This window comes from Etheostoma spectabile, chromosome 8 (genome assembly GCF_008692095.1).
Source record: "Etheostoma spectabile isolate EspeVRDwgs_2016 chromosome 8, UIUC_Espe_1.0, whole genome shotgun sequence".
In the NCBI taxonomy this organism is placed as follows: Eukaryota; Metazoa; Chordata; class Actinopteri; order Perciformes; family Percidae; genus Etheostoma; species Etheostoma spectabile.
The window spans coordinates 19,133,841-19,141,728 of record NC_045740.1 but is presented as its reverse complement, the minus strand read 5'-3'; the positions used below and the strand labels follow the sequence as shown (position 1 = coordinate 19,141,728).

Genomic DNA, 7,888 nt, shown 5'->3' with positions numbered 1-7,888 from the left:
GCCATAGCTAGCTGTCAAAGATGGCTGTCTCCTTGCATTGACATTTTCTTAAACTTCATCACATTACTTTCTGCTTTGCTCCCATCATCATTACCACGGCCATGAGGTGGAGCTGCCACTATAAAATTAAATATAGGTCGTAATTGCTGCTTGAAAAACCACTTATGGGAGCTTTTTTCGAGGAGGACAGTCTCGACCAAACAGAAGTTAAAGGTAAAGAGCTGACTGACAACGTTATAGATTAGAATAAGTAGATCATCAGTGTCATGTTACTCACTCTGTCCACAAATTTCATTCAGTGGTTGTAAAGCGCTCTGCGGGATGTTTTTTTTTTTTTTTAACATTTCCTGTCTAACATAGTACTGTGTGACAGACGCAGCAGCTGTTTTCTTTGTAGTTATCGAGACAAAAGGTCTCCAACCCAGCTCAGGTGTCAGGTTCGGTCCCAGACGCAGTGTGGTCTGTAACTGAAACCTGCGGCGGACATCGACGGGGACATGTCGGATGAGTCGCGTCTGTCCTGCAACAAAGAGGATCAGACACGCGGTGAGGAAATGATGGAGTGAAACTGTCGCTGTGGTCTTAAGTTACATTGGTGCCTTTTGTTAATGCAAGAACACCTCGAAGAGATTGAATGTAACCCAATTCTTCTCTTAACCCACATATTAAAAATCCCTGAAATGGCTTAGAGATTTAAATTTTCTCCAGAGAATTGACCCATGTCTATTAACGTTGAATTATTTTTTTGTACAAAATATAAAGCATATAGCAACATAAAGGAGGTACGACTGAAAAACACAAGACAGAAATAGACGAAGTCCAATGATCCAATTTTAATTATAGATATTAACTGTCTCATGAACGACCAAGGAACACTCCTCCTATTTGAGTGGCTAAAATGGATTTTTATGTTATGATAAGGCGATATGATCTTCATATGATCTCCATACTTAGCTCACTTAGCCTGAGAAGCCAGACCCACATCAAGATGTTGGTTCTGGGAACTCCCCATTGGCAGGGCTTGATCCGAGGGGCGGGATAAATGGTTGTCTTTCAAATTCCCTCTGCACGCAATAGGATGGCGCCACAACCAATCAGAGCAACGCCGGTTGATAGATTAAACACGTCTTCCTTTTTTAAGAATGACTTCAGAGCTTAAGTCCAAGTCTTCGCGGCCAAAGACCATTCAAAAGAAATCTTCTTTGTTTTCAAGTAGCGAGGAATTCACTCTAACCGTCGCAACTCTGCCATCGTTTTGTTAAGCCCCGCCCACCGACTCTATACACAATGTGATTGGCCTGACCAGAATTAGGTTTTTCCAGCTCGCAAGACAACGGAGAGTCACTAGACTGACCCTAGTTACGAATTACGTTCCCTAAAGCTCACTGACTTCCTCTGTAAAATTTGCAAAGTCCAGTTTATTGCACAGAGTAATTGAGAATATGTTTCTCTCTGACCCACGGTGCAATACGGACACATACAACAAGTATAATTTAAAAGATAAGTAATATACAAAATAACTTCATTTTTTTCAGTGTATCTTTTGTTATCTCATTATCTTATCTTATGCTGTGCCACTTGAGTGTGAAGGAGAAAAAAGAGCTAAGATGATAATTTTGTTGACGCTCAACACTAAAACCACACCTGACTGAACACACACACACTCTATATTCCACAGGTATTCCTTGTAAACTTGACACACACCCATCCATGAACGGAGTGCAAACACAGTCTGTAATGGAGGCTTGCTGATGTACTGTTTAGGGAGCAGACAGGTGTTTTATGTCAGAGCTGCTGTTAACACCGTAACAGAGACGGCGCTCCCAGCTTCCTGTTTGTCCTGACCCGGCTGACTGGTGCAAGGTCACACCGAGACAAACCGGACCAGGGAGCCCTGTCTGTCTGCTCATCAGTCTTTATGTCAACAAGCATGTGCCTCACAGTTTTTAGTATTCGCAATTTCAGATCCATTACTTAAAAGTCTCAAGTCTCTTTTATATAGACCTTAGTGGTCTCCTAATAACCTGTATCTGAAGTCTCTTTTATATAGACCTTAGTGGTCCCTAATACTGTATCTGAAGTCTCTTTTATATAGACCTTAGTGTCCCTAATACTGTATCTGAAGTCTCTTTATATAGACCTTAGTGGTCCTAATACTGTATCTGAAGTCTCTTTTATATAGACCTTGGTGGTCCCTAATACTGTATCTGAAGTCTCTTTTATATAGACATTAGTGGTCCCTATACTGTATCTGAAGTCTTTTATATAGACCTTAGGGTTCCCCTAATACTGTATCTGAAGTCTCTTTATATAGACCTTAGTGGTCCCCTAATACTGATCTGAAGTCTCTTTTATATAGACCTTAGTGGTCCCTAATACTGTCCTGAAGTCTCTTAATATAGACCTAGTGGTCCCTAATACTGTATCTGAAGTCTGTTATATAGACCTTAGTGTCCCCTAATACTGTATCTGAAGTCTCTTTTTATATAGACCTTAGTGGTCCCTAATACTGAATCGGAAGTCTCTTTTATATAGACCGGTATGGTCCTAATACTGTATCTGAAGTCTCTTTATATAGACCTTAGTGGTCCCCTAATACTGTATCTGAAGTCTCTTTATATAGACCTTAGGGTCCCTAATACTGAATCTGAAGTCTCTTTTATATAGACCTTAGTGGTCCCTACTGTATCGAAGTCTCTTTTGACTTAGTGGCCCAATACTGTATCTGAATCTCTTTTATATAGACCTTAGTGGTCCCTAATACTGAATCTGAGTCCTCTTTATATAGACCTTAGTGGTCCCTAATACTGTTCTGAAGTCTCTTTTATATAGACCTTAGTGGTCCCTAATACTGTATCTGAAGTCTCTTTTATATAGACCTTAGTGGTCCCCAATACTGTATCTGAAGTCTCTTTTATATAGACCTTAGTGGTCCCTAATACTGTATCTGAAGTCTCTTTATATAGACCTAGTGGTCCCCTAATACTGTATCTGAAGTCTCTTTTATATAGACCTTAGTGGTCCCTAATACTGATCTGAAGTCTCTTTTATATAGACCTTAGTGGGGTCCCTAACACTGTATCTGAAGTCTCTTTTATAGACCTTAGTGGTCCCCTAATACTGTATCTGAAGTCTGTTTATATAGACCTTAGTGGTCCCTAATATGTATCTGAAGTCTCTTTATATAGACCTAGTGGTCCCTAATACTGAATCGGAAGTCTCTTTATATAGACCTTATGGTCCCTAATACTGTATCTGAAGTCTCTTTATATGACCTTAGTGGTCCCCTAATACTGTATCTTTGAATCTCTTTTATATAGACCTTAGTGGTCCCCTAATACTGAATCGAAGTCTCTTTTAATATAGACCTTAGTGTCCCCTATACTGTTCGTAAGTCTCTTTATAGAGACCTTAGTGGTCCCCTAATACTGTATCTGATTCTCTTTTTTATAGACCTTAGTGGTCCCTAATACTGATCTGAAGTCTCTTTTATATAGACCTATAGTGGTCCCTATACTGTATCTGAAGTCTCTTTATATAGACTAGTGGTCCTAATACGTATCTGAAGCAAATTCTCTGGGCGGGCAAAGCAGAGAAAGGGGAGGTAACTTTGCCCCTTATGACCTCATAAGGAGCAACATTCCAGATCAGCCCATTTGAGCTTTATTTTCTCAACGGCAGAGCAGGATACCCAGGGCTCGGTTTACACCTATCACCATTTCTAGCCGCTGGGGGGCCATGGGCAGGCTGGGGGAACGTATATTAATGTTAAAAACCCTCATAAAGTGAAAATGTCATGATATGGGGCCTTGATGGAGCTCAATGGACACATGGATTCTTACACGTTTATTTGAAGAACGCTGTGATCAATAAATGTCCGTCAAAATGCAACGATGACTTTTGGAGTCTCTGAATTCAACAGTCAGTCCCTCCAGGATTTCGCAGACTTTTTTTGAGATTGTTGCAGCCCAAAATGCCTGATGCTGCGGGAGCTTTTTGTGAAAAATTGCGATAAAATCTGCAATGTTTTTGGTATGTTTGTTGCAATGAAGTTGCGGGGGAGACAGAGAAAGTAGCAAAAAAAAAGGAAAAGGAAACTTGTTGTGGGGAGAATTAAACTAAAAGGCTCAGGATGCTGCAAATGTTGGTATAATATGAGAATGGCTGGTGGATTTAAGACAAAATAATAATTTATTATGAATCAAATTTTTCATTGTCCGTCAGTGGCTTGTTGATCTTTACATTGTTAGTTTTTGGACTTTAACTTATCATTGACTTACAATAACGAGCGTGGCTGTCCTCAATTTAGGTCATCCTGTACGTCTCATCTCCGGTTTGTCCTGCATCCATGGTGTGTGTGTGTGTGTGTGTGTGTGTGTGCGTGTGCGTGCCCCGCCCACTTCAGAGAGCCGACAGGATTGAAACAGCAGCCGCTTCAGCGACGTCAGCGTGAAAAATCATTACAGCGTACATTGATGGCAAAATGTATTCAGGTTGGCAGGACGGTCTGATCTGACATTTTGTCGGTAAATGTGAGATGTTCGAGTCACACACGTCTTGTTAAACAAGGAAATGAATATGGCGACGTGCGTGTGACGTCAACCCGTTCTCCCTCCCGCTTGGTTATTGGCTCTCAGAGTCACATGCTGGTACAGAGTCCGGCCCAGGGGGACTGCTGGGATTGGTTGAAGTTGCGGGAAACTACTGTGATTGGTCAAATTTGCAAAAAAGTTGCAGTGATTGGTCAAAATTCACAATGATTGGTTAAATGGTTGATCGCAACATCGCGAGATCGCACTATCCTGGAGAGACTGAACCGGAGGCTACGGAGCGGTGTAAGGTAGAGGAGAGAGTTTGTTTGAAGTCCATATAGCAGCCCTTCATTTTTTAGGCTTAGCCCTTATGACCATAAATAGTCCTTCCAGTAGGAGTTGAGATATTAGTCTCTGGACCAAAGTGTTGGAAACGACAACGATGTAAAAACGTCCTCATCGCATGAAAGCTGTTTCTTGTTACTTGAACTTCTCACCTCTGACCTTTTTAAAACTAGGGGCCGAGTGTTGGAGGTCTGTGATTAAGTGAAAGCGGCAGAGTGAATAATGCCACCAGACACGGAAACATCAGGACAAGACAAACAATGTCACTTCTTCCTAATTGTGTCCTCATTGCTGCCCTTTGAAGGAAATGGCTGCAGCACAGCTGGAATGTGTTGCTGTAAATCCCATTCATTCATGTATGGTCATACAGTGATTCAGGCGGGGAGTTTCTCCCTGAGGAGTTCCATTTTGTTGCTCTGTCACTCTTTTTAATCCTCAGAAGATTTCAGTGTAGAGTTTTCCTCTCTGCTGGATTTCAATCATGTTTCTACATTTCAACCCTCTTTATATCCCGGGATTAAACTTTCTCCACTTTAACTGAATCAAAAAAGATGACTGGAGCGTCCCGTGTGTTCGACTAGAAGAACAAGACAAGAGCTTTGTTTTCTTGTTTCAGAGAATACATTATGTTGGCAATGGCAATTTATTCATATAGCACCTTGCATAAATAAATATTCCCCCCCCCCCCACGGGGTTCGGGAAAAGTTTGATATTCCAGCTCGCTCCGTTAGCGGTGAAGGAGTTAGCTAAGGGTAACGCTAGCAATGCTAAGCTGACGTTAGAGATTGGTTACGGCAGATCCAAAGCGGCTCTGGGCAGATCCATTAGTTTTAAACTTCAACAGAGTTCCCGCCTTCAAGGAAGTTAACACTTGTCAATGAGAGTGGCCAGACTCTCGACTATGACATGACCAGAGTCTGGTAGGACCAGGCTATGTACCAGATCTGGGTGTAGCCTGGCTAATGGACCAAAGTCTGGAGGACCGGCTAATGTTCCTGAATCTGGTAGGACCAGCTAATGGACCGGGTCTTGGTAGGACCAGGCTAATGGACCAGGTTGGTGGACCAGGCTAATGGACCGAGTCTGGTAGGACCAGGCTAATGCAGGTCTGTAGACCAGGCTAATGGACAGGGTCTGGTAGGACCAGGCTAATGCCCAGGGTTTGGTAGGACCAGCTATGGACCAGAGTCTGGTAGGACCAGGCTAAGGCCAGGCTGGTGGCCAGGCTATGGACCAGGGTTTGGTAGGACAAGGCTAATGGACCAGGGTCTGGTAGACAAGAAATGGACCAGGGTCTGGTAGAACCAGGCTAACGGTCCGGGTCTGGTAGGACCACTAATGGACCATAGTCTGGTAGGACCAGGCAAATGAACCAGAGACTGGTAGGAGCAGGCTGATGGACCAGAGTCTGGTAGGACCAGGCTAATGGACCAGAGTCTGGTAGGACCAGGCTAATGGACCAGAGTCTGGTAGGACCAGGCTAATGGACCAGCTTGTGATCATATCTTCAGTCTAAAACATCTAGATTATCTGACCTTCAATCATAAAAGGTTGAAATTTCAGGATTGTTTGTTGTGTTTCGGCACCGTACTGAACATGCACATACAGTATGTGATGTATTCTACCTCCAGTACCGGCCATATTGTGTTAATTCTTAGTTGGAAAATATTAATTGAACTATGTAGAAAGTCGTTCCATCTGCTCCCTCTGCAGTAAAATCCACCCTGCAGGAAGTTTTAAAGCCCAATGTGAGCCCAACTTTCAAAGTGATTGTGATCTCCTATTACTCATAAACACTTAATCTAATGATGCAGCTCCTCTGGTTTTAGAGCAGTCTGATTACTGGCAGCCTGCCAGGAAAACACCTGCTTCACAAGGGAACTTGGCCTCCTGCTTGAAGGTGCTGCCCTGCGGGCGACCTCTTCCCTCTGCAGACCGTCAAACATGTAATCCTGGATTAGACCCTGCTATCATCCAGGGCTCAGAGGGACTAAACACCACACAGCAGGAGACCTCATCTCCTAATTTACTGCACGCTAATGCCGAACCCACTACAGACAGGTCGGGTCATGAAATTTAATTTCGGAAAGGAGGCTCTGAACTCTGTGAGGGGGATTTCTTGCTTGGAGGTTTGTAACAAGGACTACATTTTGACTCATGTAGAAGATTTAAGGTATTTGAGTTGAAGTCTGAGAACAAGGACTGCAAAAACAGCTTCTTCCCCACTGCTGTGGGACTATTGAACAATGAAACCCACTAAAACAGACCAATCAATCTGACTAGCTAGTCTTGTTTTGTTTAAAAATACTTAGGACGTCAGCAAGAAGTAACATAACCACACATCGCTTAGAGCACCTTTTAAGTAGTACTCCCGATACATGGACATGCGATTCCTTGGTGAAAGTCTTGAAGTTTTCCCCTTTAACTTCTTCCGGGACACCATCTATGCTCCCCCGGCATGAAAACCCTGTGTTTTAGGACCCAACCATCCACCACAACCATCTTTCTACGCGGATCATCACCCTCTTACACAGCAGCAGTTCATACAGCAATAAATACGTGGAATACATACGAATTACAGTTCTGACTATGGACATGGAGGAGTTTTCTTACAGGATTCAATCTGCTTTTGGCCTTCCACCAGGTTTTGGGGACATGGCTGCAGGGAGTTGCTCCCATTCAGCCACACCAGCATCAATAAGGTCTGGCTTTTAGTCAATGTTCCAGGTTCATCCTAAAGGTTTTGGATTGGGTGTTAGATTTGGTGGTGGGGGAGGGGTATTGTCATGTTGAAACAGGAAAGAATCGAACAAACCGTTGATAGCTGGAAGATAAAGTGTCCAAAACGTCAAATCAAAGGTCATGCTGTAGCATTAAAGGACCTGTTTTTTTATTTTTTATTTTATGTGATATTTAGACAGGTAACTGATGTTGCATCACAGTCAGTTTACAGGTCTCAGGGAGTTCTACTGCATTTGTGAACAAATTGTATAATGTATTTTGTGGCTCTG

General features: G+C 42.8%; 1 protein-coding gene and 1 long non-coding RNA gene across 9 annotated transcripts in view; one reads left to right on the top strand and one right to left on the bottom strand.

The window, feature by feature from the left end:
* ptprz1a (protein tyrosine phosphatase receptor type Z1a) overlaps window positions 1-7,888 on the top strand; it is a 168,935-nt gene that overhangs the window by 26,439 nt on the left and 134,608 nt on the right. The window lies entirely within an intron of this gene.
* The window catches only part of LOC116693839 (uncharacterized), an 8,281-nt gene continuing 1,946 nt past the window's right edge, over window positions 1,554-7,888 (bottom strand). The window contains exons 2-3 of the long non-coding RNA XR_004333020.1: window positions 2,721-2,731; window positions 1,554-1,563 (exon numbers count right to left, since the gene is read on the bottom strand). This is a non-coding gene — a long non-coding RNA (uncharacterized LOC116693839). The remainder of the gene's footprint in view (window positions 1,564-2,720; window positions 2,732-7,888) is intronic.